This window comes from Urocampus carinirostris, chromosome 14 (genome assembly GCF_059441175.1).
Source record: "Urocampus carinirostris isolate Australia breed hairy pipefish chromosome 14, RoL_Ucar_1.0, whole genome shotgun sequence".
Classification (NCBI taxonomy): Eukaryota; Metazoa; Chordata; class Actinopteri; order Syngnathiformes; family Syngnathidae; genus Urocampus; species Urocampus carinirostris.
Window position 1 is genome coordinate 14963102 of NC_142362.1, and position 23832 is coordinate 14986933.

Sequence of the window (23832 nt, forward strand, 5' to 3'; positions counted from 1 at the left end):
GTCTGTTAAGAAAATATACCGTACTTGTTCAATTCACGGTAAACCGTCCGCAGCTTCCTCCTTATCACTGAAACCATCAAAGTCGTCTTCCTCAGTATCGGAAAGAAACTTTGTCATATAGATGTCGTCCCACGCTCCCTATCCCTTATTCCAAAACACGCCGGAAACGCGCTCGCTCCTTCTTTATCGGACTGCTCGATTGCTTTTAGCTTGAAAGCTGCGTCATGTGCCTTCCTTTTTGCAATTTGCATGATGAGGATAAGTTTACGCTAATTTAATTTGTGCACAAGCTAAGAAGTTGCAGTCTTCCTCGACGCATATATTCCAGCGGTCTAAATCTTACCTTTTGTACTCGAGCGCCGCTGGGGGCCGTTAGAAAAATTACATAATCACTGAATAAGCCGCAGGGTTGAAAGTTTGGGAAAAAAGTAGCGGCTTATAGTCCGGAATTTACGGTATGTTAATCTATATTTTCATTCAGTTTTAATCATCAATACAAAGCAGTTATCACTTCAGATTTTTCACTTCACAAAAATATTGTACATTATACAAAATAATATTGCTGAAATATTAATCTGTATTTTCATTCAGTTTGAATCGTCACACTTAATTGGTAATACAAAGCAGTTATCACTTCAGTTCACAATATTGTATATTATACAAAATAATATTGCTGAAATATTAATCTATATATTGATGCAGTTTTAATCATCACAGTTACTTGGTAATACAAAGCAGTTATCATTTAAGATTTTTCAGTTCATATATTCTTCGTGGTTTGCTGTCCCGCCACAGTTGTAATGCCTTCTCAAGGTCCAATCCATTATCATCCTCCTCATAGTGTAACCAGGAATATAATTTAGTCCATTTTGGCAGAAAAGTCCTTTTCTTGCTAGTTTTCTTTTGTTTATTTTCTTTCGTCATTTTCCTTGCCTCGGCGATCTTCCGAAGAATTTCTCTGCCGTTTTTTTGTGCCGGAATTATTGCCGTTGTTATCAATTTCTGCATTATGTTTCGACTTATTACTGACCCTAAAGCATCGACCAATTTTGTGTTGATTTTCACCTAATACTAACTGTTTTTTCAGAGGCATACTTAACCTTCAGCTTCCCTCGACGACAACCACCACAACAATGACGTAATCTCGAAGCAACGAGATCTCGTTTGCCGAGATCGGCGTGCAGACGATAACTCAAACCGCGAGACCAAAATAACAAAGGCGGATCTGCCTGACGAAAAGTTTGGAGTGCGGTAAACCTTTGTTAAAAAAAGTAATCGAGTAATAATGACACGATGCGTCCCCAGCAAAAATGATGCGTCTAGGAGGCAGGGACGCGGGCAAACGAGAACACTGAATGTATGATATTTGACCAGTCGATGCAGTTGTTTCTTTGTTTGTTGATTATTAATCAGGTATCACACCATATTCATTTTCTTACTGAAAGCCTGAACTCGTCATGTATAGAGCACAGGCAGCTAACCAAAGAGGCTTCTGGGAAGCACTTGGCTACAGATCCACCCACCAGTCGCAATTGAATGGCGGTTACACCCAAGCTGAAGGCCTGAGTCTTTGTCAACGATGTTATCCTCATTCCACAAACGGAGGCTTAACAGGTGAACCTGCAACTGACCTTGGGCAGAAGGATTTGCAATGCAGAAATTAAACTGAAAGCTTTTACAATATAGTTGCCCAATCTGGCAAGCTATGGCTCCTCTTTTTTGTAGACCTACGGTTGGATCCATTGTCCACCCTTGTAATTCCATGAGGGAGCAAACCAGACGCTGGTACCACAAGCCAAGCAACTCTCACCTTTCCCACTTCCCGACCAAACATTCAGTATCTCCCAATGGTCAGAACACCCTTGCCACATAGCCCAGTATGCTGTGCCGGGCTAAATGTTGCTGTATTATGTGGTGCAACTGAAAACGAGTGCTAAAAAGCACAAGGAAGAATACTCAGTAGCCTAGATGGTAAGGCGCCCGCTTTGAGACTGGGAGGTTCGGGTTCATTCCTAAGACTTAAAAAGTGGTCGGCGGCGCCCTCTGTTGGCTGCGGCTGCATCGGCTCGCTACAACGGGTCAGGTGCAATCGACATTTCGTTCTGTGTACATTGTTACACAGAATGACAATACAAGGAAATTATTATTATTATTATTAATTACGGGGCCTTAAAGCTACCAAACAGCACTGTCTTCATTCTCCTTTTTTTACCCAGCCTTTCAGGTTTTTGATCATTGGGGGAACACGTAGCAGCAAGATGGCAAAGATGGTGGACAAGCATGTCAGCTCCATCTATATTTGGTCTTATGTTTTATATCAGGGGTCGGGAATACGTGGCTTACAAGCTAGGTGTGCCTATGTCATAAGTATATCTGGCACGAAGATGAAACTCATTATTGTAACACATCTAGGCAGGGAGTGCAATACATTATTTCTACCACTAGCAGCAATTATTCACCCATCCATTCATTATCTGCACCGCTTATCCTCAGTAGGGTCGCGGGGGTGCAGTAGCCCATCCCAGCTAGCTTCGGGCAGTGGGCAGGGGACACCTTTTACTGGTTGCCAAACAGTAGCGGGGCACACAGAGACAAACAACTCACTCGCTCATTTACACAAAGGGACAATTTTAACCGGGGAGAACATGCAAACTCCACACAGGAAGGTTTGATCACATGACCTCCAAACTGTGCCGCGGACGCGCTAACCACTCAGCTGCTGTGCTGCCCGGAATTATTCATTCAAATTATCAATCTATCTTTAAGGCTGGAAAGAAGAAATACGTTTAGGATTTTTTTTCTGTGTCTCCTGGCCAATGAGATACAACATGTCTTCTACCATTTTCTGGATAGATAAGTGTAGAGTCTGCACATGAGGACTTTTAAAATGAATAATTGTAGACCGCAAAGATGTTAAAAATTGGCATCTGTTACACAGAACAGAGGACAAATAATAACTATTCGATTCCCATAGCTGAAGGTAAATACATCCTGTCCTTCTCGTTTGCAGTATTTAGTGACATTTTACTAAAGAACTCTACTCGCACCTTGTTTTGAAGCTATTATTCACGACAAAATGAACCTTAACGATCCTAGTTAACTGCCCAAGGGAGACACATTTTTAGTGGGCTATTTGTTGATTTGTTGACATAGGCTCTAGCATTAGTATTTTATCTTTATTCTCTTCAAAGTCTTCATTACATGTTCACCCTGGAGTGCCATGTCCAATCTCATTGCATAAAAAGTTTCACAGTGTTGATATCAATGAGAATAACGACAATACAGTTCAATTCTATTCTATTCTATTCTATTATATTCTATTCTATTCTATTCTATTCTATTCTATTCTGTTCAGTTGTTCTGTTCTGTTCTATTCTGTTCTATTATATTCTATTCCAGTCTATTATTTCATACATTTGAAAATCGTCAACGTCACTGGGTGAAATAAAATGCATTGAAGAAATGTTTTTGTCTGGAGATCAAGTTTGATGGCTTTGTCTTAATATATATATGGTGTGGCTCTCACCAAAGACAATATGTATATTTTGTTTTTATGGCTCTTTGTGTCAAAAGGGTTCCCTCCCTCTGTTACATAGAATATATACGAATTTCTTGATGTACAGGTATTTGATATGATAGTTCATGTATTTTCTTAAAATGTTTTTTCTTAAAATGTGAAACGAATGGCCCTGCGATTGGCTGGCAACCAGTTCAGGGTGTCCTCTGCCCACTGCCTGGAGATGGCTGGGATGGGCTCCAGCACCCCCGCGACCCTAATGAGGATAAGCGGTACGGCTAATGAGATGAGATGAGGTGAAACGAATGAATAATGCCTAAAATTTGATATGAAAGACATTTTTTTTCAATTTACACAGCATACTTTTATAGGTAAAAATAAATAAAATAAATCATAAAATCCAAAATAATGTTTAAAAGTAGCAGAACTATTATTAAGTTCACATAATTTGCTTATTGTATTTTTATTAGACCTAAAATAATTCTTAAAATACTCAAAATTATCAAAATTGTCCAACACAATCACATTTAATTCTTGTATTTTTATATTATAATTTTTTACCCAAAACAATTATCTGGCAACCAAGCATTAATATTAAACTTGGAAACATGTGGTTTTTTTTTTAACAAATACAGTGGCTTGCGAAACTATTTGGCCCCCTTGAACTTTGTGACCTATTGCCACATTTCAGACTTCAAACATAAATATATAAAACTGTAGTTTCTTGTGAAGAATCGAAAATAAGTGGGACACAATCATGAAGTTGAACACACTTTATTGGATATTTTAAACTTTTTTAACAAATAAAAAAAAACGAAAATGTGGGTGTGCAAAATTATTCAGCCCCTTTACTTTCAGTGCAGCTATTCTGCTGTCCAGAAGTTCAGTGAGTAGCTCTGAATGATTCAATGTTGATCTAAATGACAAACGATGATAAATTGAATCCACCAAAAGTTCATACAGTCACAAAGTTCATGGGGGCCAAATAGATTTGCAAGCCATTGTATCTTGTGTATTTGGATTTTTGTCATTAGTGTTATTGGTTCTGTCTTGTTAACTGCAAAGGTTTTAAAAACAAGCAAATCCATAAATAAAATTTTAAAAATCTGAACAAATAATTAAAAAAGAAGAATTAATTCAATGTATAATCTTTACTATAGAAGTACATCTTTTTCCCTGATGGTTGGAAGTACTAAAATATCACCCTGGGTGTATATCACTAAAATAGCTGAGTTGCTTTAAAAAATTTATGTTTATTTGATAAATGAAGACTCATGAACTAAACATGAACCGGATCCAGTGTAAGATAAACGTATATAAACGTCATTTTCCAATTCAGCGTTGCAAAGAAGCAGTTTCTGGTTAAAACATAACATGCTTTTCTGTCCTACCTCCGCTACCTTTGTTTATTTCGGGCCGCTCGTATAGCCACAGGTCGACAATAAATCAGCGAGATCTAAATAAAACTCCGGTGAACATTTAGACAAATCTATGGGACACCGTAGAAGTTTCCTACGGCGGAGTTGGCCGAGGCCCACCAAATCAGGTCTTAATCAGTCTCCGGTGTTTGATCAGAGTCTCAGACATAAGGGAGGGATGGTTTGGAGCCATGTCTGATTACAACACTGCTTCCTGTTCTGAAGGAACATTTTAAATGAGGGCCAATGGAAATGTACATTTTCAGACTGTTTATGTGAGAGAAATAGTACAGTAGACCCCCTGGCATTCCTACCTCATGATGTTTTCATGTTACAATCTGGAATAAGACGTTATTTGGGGTCCCTCTTTACGACATTTTCCATACCATAAAAAAATCAAAAATTAATTATTTTCCTTGGAAAACAACGTAAAAAATTCAAACTTTATGGTCTCCGTGCGTTTGACTGTAAGTATATCTTTAAGATGACTGTGTGCTATCGGTCGACATCGTATAAGACAGTGCTTCTCAATTATTTTCTGTCACGCACCCTCTCTGAAGAAGAACTCCTCTCGCGCCCCCAAGATCGATCTATTTTTTTTTAATTATCACATAATACTAGTAGGCACAAAACAAAGACAGTTATATATTAATGGTAACACCTCACCTCCGTCCGTGTCAATTATACATCTTTCGGCACATTATTGCTGAATAAAAACTCAAGATTCTCATGAGCGTGAATGGGTTGTAATGTCTTTAGGCGACAGCTTAAATCATTCGGCTTGGTGCTGTCCGCTGCCAACATTTTGAACAAAGCAAGCACACTTTGCTTGTCTCACTTCAAGGTTGCAATGAGGTGCTAGGGAGGAGACTAGTTTTTCTCTTTACCCCGTCCATCTTTGCCTGTCTCTGCATTAGTGGTAAAAAAAAATGTATAGGCTCTCTTGAGGGCATGCTACATATCTACACTAGCGTGGAAACTAAATGTAAGCGAAACACTCTGCCACCGAGAACGCCGCTGCCCCCTAGTTTAGTGGAGGTACAATTCCACTTTATTCTGGAAAGTTAAAAAAAAGTCAAACATGCCCACACACCTCTTGACAGAGCCTCACGCCTCCCCAAGGGGTGCCCACTCCACTATTTGAAAACAACTTATATAAGATTCTGGTCTGGTATTGGTTTAACTGAACTGCCTGAACTGCTTCTGTATTATATTTCTTAGCTTCGGGTCCCTAAACTTGCAGTGGTACTAAAATAAGTAAAAACATGGTAACCACGGAAATAAAGTTTGCGATTGGCAAGGAATGCAAAGAAAGCACACGCATCGTTACCCTCGCTAGGGAATATGATTGTAATAATTGATGATCAGGACAATTATTAAAAAATAGAGGTGAACGAATCAACGAACTTTTCGAAGAGCATGACAATCCTCGCAAGTAAATCAGCCTTTTCCCCACCTCTGCATCCACCTGCTACTCCATCTAACCAGCTTAAGTCATGTCACATAAGGTTATAGTATTTTGTCACTAATGTCCATATAAATATCCAATATTAATGTTTGCATCTAGGATACTGATCTAATTACCATATCTTTCTATCCCTCATCATATAAAAGTTTTACCTAGTGGTTATTCATTATTTTATTATTTTATTTTATTGCAGATCATTTTAATAATGCATGTAATATTATCTTGATGGTGTCTTTTAATTTTCTGGCTTAGGAGTCAGGATCACAACTGGGGCATTTGTGTGGGGGTGAAAAAAAATCCTAGGCATCTTGCACTGTCCAGTTGCACATTAAAAGGAACTTGGAAGACAGATGTATATGAAATACACTTGTATGATTAATAACATTATGGATAAATATACATGTAAAGGAAAAACTAAATCGTCTTTACCATTGGTGGGACACGAATTGAGCTGGTACAATGGAGTTAGTGGGTGGATGCATAGGGTGGAGGAAATGGTGAATTCAAATGAAACCTGATTTTAAAACTTGTCATACCTTTAGAAAATGTTGCTGATTGTCCCGATCGTTATTAGGTTATTGGTTATCGTAAAATCTTTCAGTTTTTTTAATAACATATCTCATCCAATAATGCAGGTCTCCCTGATTTTCTAGCCAAGGAGACAGCATCACAACCAGCGCATTTGTGCGCGTGTAAAAAAAATCCCGGGCGTCTCACTTCACCCGGGTGCCCATTAAAAGCGCCTCAAAAGACGGACGCCCGCGTCTCGCTCTCCCCTGGAAGACAATCAGCTCCGGCGAACAAGTGAGTCTTTGAGGGGACCCGTCAGACGGAGAGCTCCAGGCCCCCAACCCTCAGGGGTTAACCTTTCAGGCTGCCAAGCAAAATACTGCAAGAGGCTCGCAATTATATAGACAGTCAAAGGCCACATGCAATTTTCAGCCCTATTTACACAGTCAGAAGCCCCTTCCGCCCCCTTACCCCCACTCCTGCACAAAATGCCAAGGGTGGGTAGACTTAAGATGGTAGAGACAGATGGCTTTTAACCTCACGAAAAATCCACCATTACGTCGCCGCAATCATACCGAGTTTTTTTTTTTTTTTAGCTTCTGAGTCTGCACGTGGGACAAAATATTGAGAATGAATTTGTAGCCTATTATTAGTAAGAATCCAAATCTCAGGATACCATATCATCACAAAATCAACCTCATCATAAGTATCATAAAAGTATGGGGGGTTAGAAATATATATAAAAAATGTTTTATATATATAAATATATATACTTTCTGGTTACGAAGTACCTAAACAGGAAAACATTGCCTCTAGTTACAAAGGCGTTTCAGGATACAAGTACTTGCTGCTATTAGCAGCTCCCAGAGTTAGTGCAGGAATACAAGTGCAGGAATACCGTTTGGGTTAAAAGCTGCCTAGCAATTCAGTGCGCGTGTGTGCTCCGAGCATGCTCTTTGTGTCACAGTCACAGTTCAGAGTTCAGAGACAAGGAGGAGCAGGGGTTCCAGCAAGATAGCAAGGAGGAATACACTGCCATCATTCAATCAGCTTAAATTAAAGACATTTAAGCAAAAATTCCATGAAGTCTCGGGATTTGTGGGAAGGAATGACCTGGAAAAGGTTTTGATGAGTCGAAATATCGCTCAATAGGACATCTGCCTCGCACTATTACGTTGGATTGGCAAAAGGCTGCAAAAGCAGACGTCATTGGATCAGTTTTTCAAGAATTGTAAGGCAAAAAGTAGTTTGTATTATTTTCTTCATCCTTCGTTATTTTGACATCATGTGCCTCTCGTTTTATGTTTATTGTGTGGTAATCAAATGTGGACACGTATTTGTTTCATGTCCTGTTGTTCTTTTGTCATTTGTTAAAAAAATCATACTGTGATTTGTGGGGCTTGGAACGGATTAGCGCATTTACATTCCAAATGTTTCTCTCTCTCTCTCTCTCTCTCTCTCTCTCTTTATATATATATTCTCTCGGTATGTGGGATTTGTATCCATGCCTACTCATAAATTGAATATTGTTTTCTATAATATTTGTAACAAATAGTTTCATTAGCATTAGCATCATCTAGTTAAAAAAATACAGTTAACAGTAGAGTCGTGTCACGGTTGCCCATCGCCCCAATTGGCCTCGCCCGTTTGGCACCAGCTGCGGCTCGTTGACTGATTGCCTTCTCTTCTATTTAAGCTCAGCACTCTCACTCACCCTTGGTCAGTCTGGCAACAAACCTCTGCACCCGCAAGACGTGTGTTTTGACTCTGTCCGGTATTGATCCCGTCTATCTTGCCCTGTTTGATATCTGACTCCAGTCTCCAGTGTTTGGTATTGATCCCATCAGTCTCGTCCTGTCTGATACCTTGCTACAATCTTCAGTATCGGGTATCATTCCCGTCTGTCTCGTCCTGATTGATATCGGTCTCCAGTCTCCAGTGTCTGGTATCATTCCCGTCTATCTCGTCCTGTCTGATATCTGTCTCCAGTCTCCTGTATCTGATATCAATCCTGTCTGTCCCGTCCTGTCCGGTATCCACCCCATCTGTCCGGTATCTGCTCGTGTAACTGGTTTTGATCTTGTCGTCCTCTGGCTTCCTGTTGTTCCACGCCAGACATCTGTCTTTCTTCTTCCACCCAGCGATCGCCGAATCACTGGCGTTTGTGTTAACGTGCATGCCTGCCTTATTCCCGTAAAATAAAGCTTGTGTGAGAAGCGTTATGCATCTGGGTCCTCCTCCTATTCTGGTTCTAACAGAGTAGACAATGTTTGTATCAATTTGTCGAATTTGCTTTACACACACACAAAAACAACATTTTGGCTTTCGTTGCATTTTTCAAATGCACACAATTTGCCTCCATTCTATGATACATCAACCTCTAATGGAGCGTTTTTATATTTTTCAGAGGCAATGACATTTTGTATAACAATGGTATTGGTTTGTGGAATTGGTATTGATGCCTTCTCGAAACTTATGGAACATCCCTAATTTAAATAGTATCAGCAACACCAAGTTCAAATAGTACAATTAAAAATGAAGTAAATCTGTTTGTTTGACATAGGTGGCCAAATCATGCCTGTGTAAAATTCTGAAATCATTGTTTCGGAAACTTGCTGTTATCAGAAAACTTGGCAGGTTTGTGGCATCTACTTAAAACCATCTTTCTTTTGGGTAGGTTCACCGAGGAACACCTGCTTTCCTGCGTCTGCAAAAAAGTCCATTTTAGTCGATGGTTTCCATAGAAATTGTGACGACTGTCCTAGCAACCCCTAAAATACATTAAGGAGTGCTTTTTTTTCGACACTTTGCTAGAATCACTTTAGGGGAGTGCAGTTTGAAATGAAAATCAACACCCGTGCACACACCGGCTACCTCCAGGTCGGCCAGTGTAGAGTCTCTCTCAAGGGAGCATGAAAAAGTGGAGGGCAGGATGCGAAAGGGGCCCCAACAGCCTGAAACTCACACAGCTGTTTGCCAGGTTGAGAGCCTCTCCAGAGTCTTCCCTGTTTTGGGGGACCGGCTGCCCGGGGGCCAATATGCTCTAATAATAACAACATCAAGCACGAAGGGCCCGGGGTCAGACACCGGGGTGACCCGCCCCATCATTGCATCGGATCCTGGACAGGAGCCAGGACACGGAGACCTGTAAAAGGGGGGCCTAAGGTAGAACACCCGGTCTGGGGGGGTGGTGGTTAGTCATATTATTTCTTATATTTTCTCCTATAGAACATTTAAGTCAGGGATTGCGTCTCAAGTTGAAGTGAAAAGAAGTTTTAGCCTGGTAAGCCACACCCCCCTACCGAAAAGAAAGACAGTGGGTGTGGTAAGGCCTGTCAAATAATGCTATAAAGCATGATAAAAAAAAAATCGAATGCGACTTATACACCAGAGCAATTTACGCATGTTGTTTTCTTATCAAATATATCATGTTTGGCATATGATTTATCATCCGACCAATAGTCAGTGTAACAAGCCATGTTAGGAAATATCGACTTGTTTAAAAAAAATGCAATTGTGTGCTGGAAATTGAATAACTATATTGTACATAAACAGCGTTTATCAGTAACCAGAACACGATCAGGACCCAAACGCATGACATTCTCACACAAGCCTTTTATTTTACGGGAAATTGGGAGTCATGCACGTTAGACAGCGGTCTGGCGTGGAAAGACAGGAAGCCAGAGACTGACGAGATCGATTCCAATTGCCCGAGTTGATATCGGACAGTTGGGGTCGATACCGGACAGGACGGGACAGACAGACAGGATAGATAATGAAACAGGATATTGAAAATTAACCGGACAAACAAGACGGGAACGAAAACTGGAGAGAATAATAAACAGGACAAAAACAGACGGGAACGAAACTGGAAACCGATATTAAACAGGACAAAAATAAACAGGAACAATACCAACAGGACGGGTAATACCAACAGGAAAACAGGGCAGAGTCAGAACCCACGTCTTGCGGGGCAGAGGTTCGATGACGGACTGACAAAGTAAGAGAGAGCGCACTGAGCATAAAAAGACGGAAAGCCAATCTGTTAATGAGCCGCAGCTGGCTTCACAAGGGCGGGGCCAATTGGGCGCCATGGCAACCATGACAGAGTTTTAAAGTTTTTTGTAAAACTTAATTCCAGATAAATTTTATTTATCATAAATACATTTAAAGTATAAAACATGCTTTACATGTTTCTCGAAATTCAAAAGTTCCAATTACAGTAGACCCTCGAAATACAACATTAATCCTTTCTGAAGTGGGATTGTATGGCAGGGGATAAAAACCTATGGTAATTAGCTAATATGTTCCAAATCCCCAGTACCGCAGGTAACATATTAAACATTACTAACCAAATACTATATATACATGCTAAGGAAAAATGGTTTGTATTCATATTTGATGTAACGTAATATGAGCTGGTACAGTGGAGTTAGTGAGTGGATGCAGAGACAACAGATTCAAATTAAAACTGACATGTCATGCACTCTGAAGACTTTGTTGCTTTAATCGCCTTCTTATTTTGAATAATTGTCCCGATCGTTGTTTGGTTACTGCCCTATTCCTTAGCGACGGTAATAATGCAAGTACCTTTTTCATATTCATTAAACGCAAAATTCCTTCCCATAGATAACACCATTGTGCTTCCCTCCTTACCATGACTGCAAGTCTTGGGACTTATTACGAAACACGTTGAAGATTGTTAACCTGAAATTCTGAACTGAACAAAGAGAGAGAAATGGAGCATTGTGGGATAGAGTTTTGCTGATACCATTTCGTTATCTCCGTGATGCCGTGATGCAAACTAATAGCAGACAAGCATCTTATATGAAGTCAACCAATAAGAGACAGGCTTTTTAGAGACGTAGCTCACACCATCCTTAAATCACTAAGGTCATAGGGGCACCATTTCCTGTGGTGTGTCTTGGGCATGTACACCCTGGTGGCGCCAATTCCAGCAAAATTTAAATTTTGTATGTTTTGGGCCATTAAAAATAACATTTTGATATCATATAGTGAGGAAAACTCTCTATTAAAGGCCGTAAAATTCCACATCCGGACGTGAAAACATCGTAAACTAGGGACTTTGTAACCCAGGGATCTATTGTAATCTGATTATTGCTGCATATTAATGTTCTATAATGTGAAAATATTTCAATTAGGGACTCTGCCCAATCAGGGACGTTCCTTGCCATGCACTTCAAGTTTCTCAATGACCCTAAAAACAGGAAATACTTGGCCCTAATTAACACCGAGCATCTGGCCAATGTCATCCTATGTCTGTACGCGTATTTATTCAGTAATCGGGAGAGAAACCGCGTGAGATTTTCACGAGCGTTGGGTTGTGAGTGACACGGATTGTGATATTGCGTGTTTCGTATCCAGATTCTGCTGCGAGGTTTGTATTGACTGAGCGGTCCTTGTTCCATAAAATGAGACGTGTGCCCACCGCAAACGTCATGCGGGCATTACTGGTCTGGTGCGGTTGAAAGAAAAAACACAGTTATGGCTTATTTAGGGATCTTCTCAAAGAGGGGTGAAAAGAAAGCACTGTCCTGGATTATTTATTGAAGGGATTATTCTTTTTTTTTTAATACCGCATTTTTTAGACCAATACCCAGTCTTGAGTAGTGATCGAGATTGATATCAAATACCGATACAATTGATACATAAAATTCCCTTCTCTCTAAAAAAAAACCCATTTGATTTCTAATAGTTCTTTTGAAGCAGTTTATCTCAAACAGTGTGGTGTGAAACATGATAGAGTGTCCTGGATGAAATAATCCATCCATTCATCCATCCATGATCAGCACCAGTCACGGTTGCCATGGCGTCCAATTGGCCCCGCCCTTTGTCCGCCCGTTAACGAACTTCTGCCCCGCAAGACATGGGTTTCGACTCGGTCCTGTCCCTGTTGATATTTCCTGTACGGTATTGTTCCCGTTTGTTTTGTCCTGGTTTGAGATCAGGTAATTGTGTAATTTTGTAACTGTAATCCTGTGCAGTCCTTTGAGACATTTTTGTGATTAAGGGCTATATAAATAAATTTGACTTGACTTGACTTGACTCCTGTTTGATATCGGTTTTCAGTTTAGTTTCCGTCTATTTTTGTCCTGTTTATCTTCGATATCCAAATTCATTATCTATCCTGTCTGTCCTGTCCTGTCCGGTATCGACCCCATCTGTCCGATTTCAACTCAGGCAATTGGAATCGATCTCGTCGGTCTCTGGCTTCCTGTCTTTCCACGCCAGACCGCTGCCTAACGTGCATGACTCCCCATTTCCCGTAAAACAAAAGACTTGTGTGAGAACGTCACACGTTTGTGTCCTGATCCTGTTCTTGTTCTTGACAACACATCCTCAGTAGGGTCGCGGGGGTGCTGGAGCCCATCCGAGCTATCTTCGGGCAGTGGGCAGGGGACACCCTGAACTGGTTGCCAGCCAGTTGCAGGGAACACAGGGCAGACAATTTGCTCACTCATTCACACCTAGGGACAATTTGGACCGGCTAATTCCCCGACCTACGCAAGCACGAGGGAGAACTCCACACAAGGAGGTTCAATCACATGACCTCAGAAATGTGCCGCACACGCGCTAAACTGCGCCGCCGTGCTGCCCATGAAATTACCAAAAGTCAGGATATATAAATTTAAAATCTGGTAATCTGGTCCGCCAGATCAGACATTATTTTCATTCCTCCCCAATGTTCCCTCTAGTTTTCCACGGGTCCGAGCGTTCACACAAAGTCGGTGAGCATCGCTTGAAACAACAGTGAGCAACAGCAACCCCAAGTGTGGCAACTAAATCAATATCAAACATGTCCAAAACTTGACATCAAGTTACATTTCGCTGAGTTTCTGGCAATGCAAAATTATTTTTCACTTTTGAATGAATTGACTAATATATTATTGCAAAGGTTGTATGGCCTACAAACGTCATTTGTTTTTACGATTCTTTCACAAGGTATCCATTTCTTTTTTTCCTGATATCTTTTGTCGCATAATACTAACATTTTTGGGGGCTTATTTAATCTGTTGCAGGATACAGAACTGTATTTAATCACATTTTTTAGTGGAAGTACAATGTTGGCAACAAGATTCACCTGATATAATTGGAAATTATTTGAATGCAACACAAACTTTTTCTTCTTTTTCCGTGTTTTTGTTCTACTTTTAAAAAAAAATCATTTAAAAAAAATCTCAATGTGTTTATTTTTTCCTATTTTTCTTTATTTACTTTTTTCCTTTGTTTCTTTCTTTTCTTTTTTCTGGCTTTTTTTCTGAATTTTTCCTTTTTTTTTCCTTCTGTATCTTTTTTTCTCAGCTTTTCACAAATTTTTCATTTTGGTATTTTTTTCTTTTTTGTTCCATTCCCCCTTCCTTTAAGTCATTTTGTGAATAATTTTACATAATATTTGGTCGTGTTGGGATTAAAGAAGCAAAAACAACCTGAAGAGCCGTTTGGGACACAAAATAGCCGGTTCTTTTTAGTGAGTCGAGCCGAAGAAGCCGGTTCTCGAAAAACTCTACTGACTTTACTCAACTTCGTTCTACTTCGACTTTGACTTCAAAATACCGCATTTAGAACACAGCGTCAGGGGAACCCGTGTATTTTTACCTTCATGCACTGTAACTTTGACTTAATTCGCTTCTTAATTAGCAATTTCGAGCCCTCATTTTTGTGAGCTGGCTAGATTTTCTTGCTTTCAGATCAAACCCCGGCGATCAGAAACGTCATCGATGGCAGCCGCCATCTGCGACCTGACGAGATTACACAGTAGGTTTCCTGTCTCCTCCGACCACGATAGTATCAGTCCGGTTTCTGGTGCCGCTCCCTTTCGGCCTCAGATCGCCCCGATTACGAGTTAATGGTCCGATTTTAATTGCAAAGCACATTCAAGGAATCACGTGCTCCTTTGACGTTGCCACGGCTCATTTAAGAGATTAATGTACGGGGAGGCCCCGACCGTACTGTAAACTTCAGTCCGGACCAAAACAGCGGAACAAGGAAGCCGTTAATGACGTCGAACTAACAGTTCAATGAGTTTTTGTTTTTCAGGAAAAAAAATCTATTTAAAAGTAGCTTTGGCACTTACTCAGACTATTACACGATTTAATGAGCTCTTATTTTGCTGACTTTGTGATATCTGATGTTCCACCAATAGCTTCACAGTGAAAATAAGCTGTGATTTTGTGACTGAGAGCTTTGAAAGTTCTTCAATTCTGCAGGTGCAGTGTGAAATATTAGGATGGTGGGCCAAAAACTGCCCTGTCGTGCTATCTTAACAGGCTCATTAAGACAGAACAGACACTTTGTCTTAAAAGAAAAAAATGAACTATTGAGCCACTGGAGGCAACATCAGTGGTGGTCTCAAACTCAATTTACTGGGGGGCTGCTGGGTAATGTTGGGTCATGAGAACCTTTTTTGAACCAGGGCATGTTTTTTACATTGGAATTTTTTTGCGGCACACAACTAACCAAAAATGTTATAAAAAAGTATGTTTAATTACAATATAATTTATGATACCTGCAGTTTTTACAGCACAGGCACTTGACAATGACATAGTATTTGCAGAAAATGATTCATAAATGTTTTATGAAATTTCTAATTCTAAAAAGTGACTTTGTAGAAGTAAATAGAAGGAGACCAAGAGGAAGGCTGGGCTTGACGTGGATGGATGGTGTTATGAGTGCACTGCAGGAAAGAGGTCTAAATGTAGTGGAAGCTAGAGCTCTTGTTGGTGATAGGAATGAGTGGAGAGGTGTTGTACAAGGATAGTGGGATGTTTAGACGTGTTTTAAGGGATGGGCAGGGCACCTGTATGATGCAGCAGGGGTAAACCAGTGAAAGCTGGCGGGCTCTGCTGTTGAACAGAAGACTGTGTTGTGTCACCGTGACCCGAGTGACATGGCCGCTTTCTTGTGTCCTGTTTCATCTGGAGGGACGAAAGCACGGCCAACTTGGTTGCCGAGGGAGGTGCTTAACTTGTTTGGGTGTTTGGGCATTTGGGTTGGCCATGGTGCAAAAAATGTTGTGTGTGTGTGTTTTTTTTGCCATTTTTTTCCCTTTTTTATTGTCTTTGTTATTGTATGTGTTTGTCTTGCTGTCGGTCTCCCCTCTCGAGGGATATGACCAGGGTAGGTAGGTGGGTAGGTAGGTAGGCAGGTAGGAAACACTTACTTATTAAATACGTTATGATACATTAAAACCAAAAGAACAAACCCTATATACAGGCTCAATACTTTGTTTAGCATTGAAAGTACTATACTTTTCAACGTTTTTTAAAGGATAACTTTTGTACTGTCTTGAGGGATATGACCAGGGTAGATAGATAGATAGATAGATAGATAGATAGATAGATAGATAGATAGATAGATAGATAGATAGATAGATAGATAGATAGATAGATAGATAGATAGATAGATAGATAGATAGATAGATAGATAGATAGATAGACAGACAGACAGACAGACAGACAGACAGACAGACAGACAGACAGACAGACAGACAGACAGACAGACAGACAGACAGACAGACAGACAGACAGACAGACGGACGGACATTGGCCGATCTCTCATGGCACACTAGTGTGTGGCGGCACAGTGGTTGAAAATCCCTGCCATAAGGAAACGTTCCAATAAAGTAATTCCACTGTTCTCAAAATAATAATAGCTAAAGAAAATAACACAGCAATAAAGACCTAAGTCACTAAATATAACTATTGTTACTTTATTAAAAGGAGCAGCGCATAGACTTAATTTACAAGTCAAAGGTGCTGTCCGGAATTGGAAACATTGTTACTCTCTGCTGCCATCTCCTGGTTTAAAGTTACAATCCCAGCCTCAGTAAGCTCATTCCTCAAGAACATGCACACTTCGTCGCACTCAAATGAACAGGCATTTTCTTACTTGCGATTACGAGCATAAAGTCCCTATCCACCCCCCTTCCACGCTTCCAAATGTGTGCTAAATTGCTAAAAGTAAGATAAAAGCAAAATAGGCACAGTGGGGAAAAATGATAAAGGTACTTTAATTAAACTGATTTGGACTTATTTAAAGGTGGTGTCTGTATATTCAAAATACTTCAGTGTAGAGACTGACGCTATCTTCTAGCAGAAATCATCCTTCCAGTTCCTTTTGTTGTGCGTCCAAGTATGTGAAATTCTTATAAGCGCACCGATGAACTCTTCCTTTTATATCTTTTTAGAAGGCATTTGGACTGTATTTGAAACAGTACTTTTTACTTTCACCACTTTCATCCTAGAATAAAAGAAAACGGCCAGCATGCGTGTGAAATCAAACTACACACCCCACTTATGGCACATGTCACGACCAGAACAGAAGTAGGACCCAGATGCGTAACGTTACTCACAAGTTTATTGAAATATAGAGGAAAGGCAGCGCCAGCGATTCGGTGCTCGCTGGACGTGGGTAGCAAGCTGCTCACGGGATCGAAACGTGTTCCGAATGCGGAAGTGGATCTTCCGGAGTGGGAGATCGTAGCGTAGTTGGACAGAAAAACAGGTTGTTAGCCGGGACGGGAGATCAGAACGTGGTCAGGGTCAAAAAACGAGTCGTTAGCAGGGACGGGGGGTCAAAACGTGGTCGGTGTCAAAAAACGGGTCGTAGCAGGAGACAAATGGGGAAATCAGGAACGGACGAGAGGAAAACGGGTGCCAAAACGGGACCGCCGGGAATCAGAGTAAAAAATGCTTGCCTTGTGAAAACAGAGGTTCGCTGACGGACTGACAACAGGTGAGTGAAAGGACTGAGCTTAAGTAGGACGGGGAACCAATCAGGTAACCAGCAGCAGCTGGCGCCGAGAGCGGACACAGGTGAGTCTAATTAGTAATCATGACAGCACATACTTAACAGAGAAAGTATTTTATGCTTAACTCTTTAAGGACAGCTCAAACGACGCACACCTCATTTAAGGTAAAGGAGTGTTTTTTTTTCCTATGGTACGGTTTTTATACAGTATTGCTTTCTTACTCTGCCAATCACATGACATAAGTTTATTTATTATCAAATTCGACTGTGCTTCATCAGACAAGAACTCACTGACACTGCTTACTTTGTTTTGGCTGCGCTTGTCAGAAAATCAAACATTATCTTAAAGAGGGACCGATTAACAGTGAAAGGGGACCAGGTCAGTACTTTGCAGGCCATGGGGAATGCGGGTAACACAAAAGAAGAAGGAACATGATAAGTGAAGCAACGCCAGAAGGGAATAGAGGCGGGTGAATGGTCGCTAGGCAAATTCCATCTCGGGAATTTGGCAGTTGAAATGCCGCTGCTCCACACAAGTATCAGATTTAGCGGGCCCGTCACTGCAACCAGGCTCAAGTCCAAAGTTCTGACTGCGAGGAGATGCCGGAGGCGCCACAAGGCCGAAATACCACAGGTGAAACCAAATATTAGAGTCTAGCTCATTTCAGTCATTCTATTGCATCTGCCCACCCAATTTTAAAGAAATGCTGTAATATTTGACTCCTAGATATCATCATATTGTGTAGTGCAACCAAATCCAAGTGCTACAAAGCACAAAGAATAATACAAACCACGGAGACTTAAAGTGAGCAAACCGCACAATTTTTCTTATTTGTTTTTGCCCAGGCTTTGACAAGGTTTTTGGGTGTTCCCGTAACAGCAAGATTGAGGAAAATTATGTCAGCTGCCTTTGGGTGAGCCTTATGTTATGTAATAAGAAAACAGATTTCTAAACCTACAAGTGTTTTTAAAAAGGTACATTTTTACGATAGTCCGTGAATTTTTACTCATATCAATACTGTTATTTTAATGAATTAAGTTTAACTGCCAGGGTCATAAGTGAACCATTTCCTGTAGTGTGTCTTGGGCAAGTACTGCCTGGTGGCACCCATTCCTCTCCAGGCCGTTTTTTTGTGTGTAGGGGTTTGCTCCCCAACATGAAACTTCTGGTTTCCATGGTTACTAGTATCAGGAAAAACCCTCCTGATCTGATTCAGATACAGCACTTTCATCATCTGGTCGCTATTGATTTTTAGTATACACTACATTCCGCTCTGCCGGATCTCTGCAATGACAGGCAGAGGCGTTTGTGTAACAATACAGATATTACATCTTAAATGACTGGGGGATGTCATGAACCAGGACAGGATCAGGAACCAAACGTGTGACGTTACTCACACAAGCCTTTTATTTTACGGGAAATAGGCAGTCATGTATGTTAAACAGCAGTCTGGCGTGGATTGATAGGAAACCAGATGCTGACTAGATCGATACCAATTGCCCGAGTTGATATTGGACAGATGGTGTCGATACTGGACAGGGTGGGACAGACAGGATAGATAATGAAACAGGACATCGAAAATCAACAGGACAAACTAGACGGGACCGAAAGCTGGAGATAATAATAAACAGGACAAAAATAGACAGAAACAAAACTGGAAACCGAAATTAAACAGGACAAAATAAACGGGAACAATACCAGACAGGAAATACCAACAGGAACAGGACCGAGTCGAAACCCACGTCTTGCGGGGCAGAAGTTCGTTGATGGACTGACAAAAGGAGAGTGACAGGACTGGGTTTAAATAGCAGGGAAGCCAATCTGTCAACGAGCCGCAGCTGGTGCCACACGGGCGGGCCTATTTGAGCGCCATGGCAACCATGACAGGGGAAAACTATTTTGTTCCAAAATTTTAAGTATTATATTGTACAATATGAATTGCACCATTTGAGGTTTTCATCTTTTTGAGGAAAATGAACTTTGAGGTGATGACATTACGTCTTTTGCTTTTGTGATTTATTAAAGGCACATTTACATGTCTTTTATTTATCTTACCTGCGTATACTATATTATTTTATATCTTTATTCTTATACTAAAATCTTTTATGACATGTTTATCCTGGAGTATGACAGTATATTTCTTGGTAAACACCAGAAGGCCCTAAATAATACACAATATCCCTTAAAGTATCACTGAAAAAAAACATACTTTCAACTAAAATCAACTGGAGGAACCTGGATACAGCATTAATGATGTTACCTGGGGTCACAGAGTGTTTCACCTATTTCAAACATGATACATTCTCACAAAGCCAACCCAGCTGGGGTTGAACAGACTCAAACTTGTGTCCAGGTAGCGCTACCTCACCCATGGTTCACCTATCCTTAAACATTGGACACCTTGAGGCAACCTTCTTAATGGCCCTTTGCTTACTGGCCCCTGTGATGCCCATGATGTTGTAAGCCCTGCAGAGACCGGCCAGCGAACTCTCTGCATCCCACCTCGCTAGACTCGCACTGTGCTTTCCACCCGTTGCACCGGCACTCTTCCACTAGCTCAGCATATTTGGTACTCTTCCTCTCATCAGCCTCCTCGATACGGTCCTCCCATGGTACAGTGAGTTCCAGGAGAACAATCTGCTTGGAGGCCTCGGAGTTTGGCGGCAATTCAGGCCACAGTGTTGTGGTGAAGAACAATTCTAAGAATTTCAGTTGCTTACCAAGATCCATTTTAATCTCTAAGTCTTATGTGTTGCTGGTAAGCCAGGCGAGGTAGCTCTGGCAGATGATGGCGGCTTTTCCTCAGCCCGGACGAATAAGTACAAAATGAGCAAAGTAATCTACCATCGGATAAAACAATTCAGATTTTTTTTTTTCCAAAGTAAATGTTCCAAATTTTGGCGAATAAAATTTCACTTGAAAATAATGAGAAAAAGTAGACTTGAATGGGGCAAATCTTTAGGTATATTTTTATTAAATGATTGGTTAATGTTGCTTCTAAAATAAAATAAGAAAATTCCTTGTTAAAATACACAAAATTATTTTATGGAGCAGATGATGGATCATTTTGCTCATTTTAGGAAATATTTCCTAAAAAGATTAGAAAAAAATACCCAAAATGAGCAAAAATTCTACTATCTGCCAAACAAATTTTCTGTTCGAGTCTGAATGTTTTTATTTTCCCATTAGAACTAATTAAAATTGATTCCCCTCCCCCAAAAATAATTAAAATGAGCAAAACATTATAGGTATGATTTTTGGCATTTCAGTATTTGTTGTTTCCTTAATAAAATAAAATTAAAAAAAAAAAATCAACATTAGTACAAGACAGGGCGGCACAGCGTGCGTAGCACAGTTCTGAGGTCATGGGTTCAAATCCAGCTACCGACCTTCCTGTGCGGAGTTTACATGTTCTCCCCGTGCCTGCGTTGGTTTCCTCCCACATTCCAAAAACATGCATGTCAGGTTTATTGGCCGGTCTAAATTGTCCCCAGGTGTGAATGTGCGAGGAAGTTGTTTGTCTTTGTGTGCCCTGCGAAAGGCTGGCAACCAGTTTTGGGTGTCCAGCACCCCCGCAACCCTAATGAAGATAAGAGGTGCAGATAATTTTAGGAAATATTTTACAAGATAAGAACAAAATACCCAAAACGGGCAACATATACCATCAGCTAAGATAATTGTGCTTATTTTGAGTGACATTCTTATTTTCCTCAATGTTAAAATTCATATTTAAAAAGGAAACCAAACTTCACATTCATAAGGTTATTCTCTGTCGCTAATGTAAGGAATTTGTTTCTTTGCAGTGTGAAGATCTGTAGCCAAGCTTTGCGCATTTCACACGGCCACCAACAAATGGGAACTAGTGAGATGAGGCCTCTTGTGTGCATGAGTGGGTTCAATCAAGCTGCATTACAGATGTGAAGAGTTCCAAGGTTTTGTCTTATTACAAGTGGAAAGAGCGGAGAAAAAAAAAAAAGAAAATTGACCCATCGGTCCTGGTTTAGTGACAATGTGGTAAAGTATCATAAAGTATGATGGGTATTTACAGTTGATCCACAGCAGCCGTATTGTTACTGGGACGCAAAGGTTTTCAATTGAACGCCATAATAATCATTAGCACATGGTGCCACTCAACCACAGTGGCAATTAGAAGTTGCATTAGGCAGAAGAGGGTTCTTCAACAAAGTGACATTTCTAGCAGGGGGTACATTATGTGTGGAGAAAAAATATGCTGGAAAATGCATTCATCAAGCTACATGAACAACGTGCGGCCAGTATGACTTGCTTGAGTGCAGATGAAGTTAAAATACAGCACGCCTAGTAAAAATGACTTTTTAAAACAGATTAATCCTATTGTTCAACTCACTGGTTAAAGCATAGGTGAGCAGACCCCGACAGCCTTATTAATCCCGCCCGCTGAACAAAAATAGCAAAACATCTCGGCATTAAACATAATAGTAACTGTAGTACTATTGATAAAAACTGTTTTTGTGCCAGCTTTGTACTAATTATCCCTTTATGTTTACAAACAAATCCTATTAAGAAACAAAATACAACATTCCCAAAAAATATTCAATTGTAACGCTTAAAAACCTAAAAATTCAACTTTATCATTTTGCTTTAATTCTTAAAAAAATACTATAATACTCTTATTGAAATACACAAATATGACTACAGAAATTCTACAGAATTACTCACACTACTGCAGGAATACTACATGCATACAACTACAAAAGTACACCTACAACAATACTACAGAAACACTCCTGCAGTAATAAGTCATAAATACTACAAAACTAAATATCAAAAAGTACTTTTGAGTATCCACTACCCAATGCCCCTAGTTGACTTGTTTACCTAACTGCCCATTTTGCACATCTGGTTAGCTGCTCCTCTTGCACTCTTTGCACTACTGTATATTATACATAGCTATAAATTATTTAGCATATTATCAGTACTTCAATACTCTAACTCAGTACATTTATTTATATCTGTACACTCAAGAAAACTCTGCGGGTCAGATGCATCGACATTTCGTTCTGTATACACGTGTACAAGAATGACAATAAAGTATATCTGAATCTGGTAAAGCCAGGGGTGGCGAACAAGTTTGACACAAAGAGCCGAATTTTTTAACTGAGAGTCAAAGAGCCACACCACACACTGACCTACCATGACAGACACAAACACACACAATTAAAAACATATTATTTCCCATAACACACTCCTCTCCTTACAATACAAGTATTGTTCTTGTGTTGATTTCAAGGAAAGTGTCCGCTAGGGTGGTCCTTAATGGGGGTCGAAATTTTTTTTTTTGAAATATTGGGCTCTGACCCCCCGCATATGTTCTTATATCGATAAAAACACACTGTGTGCAATTTTGAACAATTTGGATAATATTTAGAGGTAGCTCAACGACTTTGAAATTTCCCAAAATGGTAAAATTTTGGCAATTTTCGAGAAAAAACGGAAATCTTAACCCTATGTGTACGGCGTTTTAGAACATCCAATTTCAGTCCATTGCTTATAATTGTAATACAAGAAAAGTTACAAGTAACTTTGTACACTAGGTCTGATATAATGTGCGAAAAATCCTTATTTTTCATACCAAAATTTCAGAGGCCTTGAGCGACCTCTAAATATCCTTTGATTTTGATGAAACTTTGCCTAATTACGTTTTGTATATATTGGAACATATTCAAGGGGTCAGAGCATGAAATTTTAAAAGTCGAAAAATAAGGACCACCCTAGTGTCCACCTTCATTACACACAAAAAACCTAAACACGAAACAAGGCAAAAAGCCACGGTATATAGAAAATAAGATGAGGCAAAGAGCCGCGAGTTCGCCACCCCTGGTATTAGCGGATCAAAAAATAATGGATGGAGTGTCTTTTAGCTTAAATTCTGAAAATAAAAAAATACTATAGAAATACTACTGCACTAATACTACCATTATTAAAGTACAGATATACTACAAAAATACTTCCGAAATATTTCGTAGTATTGTTTTCAGTTGCACTACACAATATAGCGAGATCTAGTAGTCAAATATTACACACTGTACCTTTAAATTATGAGCCTGCAAACAATCCACATGTAATTCCCTTTATTTCAGTTCAAGAGAAAATTTGACCAGGAATGGCA